The sequence below is a fragment of the Mizuhopecten yessoensis genome, unplaced genomic scaffold, assembly GCF_002113885.1.
Source record: "Mizuhopecten yessoensis strain PY_sf001 unplaced genomic scaffold, ASM211388v2 scaffold4663, whole genome shotgun sequence".
In the NCBI taxonomy this organism is placed as follows: Eukaryota; Metazoa; Mollusca; class Bivalvia; order Pectinida; family Pectinidae; genus Mizuhopecten; species Mizuhopecten yessoensis.
Window position 1 is genome coordinate 574,079 of NW_018405659.1, and position 561 is coordinate 574,639.

A 561-nucleotide genomic window follows, 5' to 3' on the forward strand; every position below is an offset into this window, starting at 1 on the left:
TTTTTTTTTATCGTAATCTGCTAATATTGTATTGAATATGGCTATTTATCATATTCATTAATAAAAGACATACTCTGATAAAAAAAAAATGTCAAACTATGACACTTCAACTATAAAATATACATGCTCTAAGTCAGGAACCGTTATATTAGTGCATTTCACAATTATTTTATGTTTTTTAGCCAAAAAAAGGGCCAAAACTGTTTTCTTCTCGCTCCGCTCGGCGACAGATTTTATTCTACGCCCTCTTTCAAATATCCTAGAAACGCCCCTGTATATTGCTAGTGGCCTTGGGTGTCGCACTGATTTGAACTTACCGTTTGTTTAGCAACTTAGTGATGCCATGAGTAACTCTTTAATGAAACAGCAACGATGTTATGGTGTTATTTGTTCTTTTGTAAGACAAACGTACAATGTCTGAAGACTAGATTTATATTTTGACGGTGGACCTCTCGTATCCCCCTTGCGGGCGGGACGCCAAATAAGGTAATAATGAACAAGCCCCCTGTGGATTCATACATTTGTCATCACCAGGTTGCCCCTATAATAATACCATCTGAC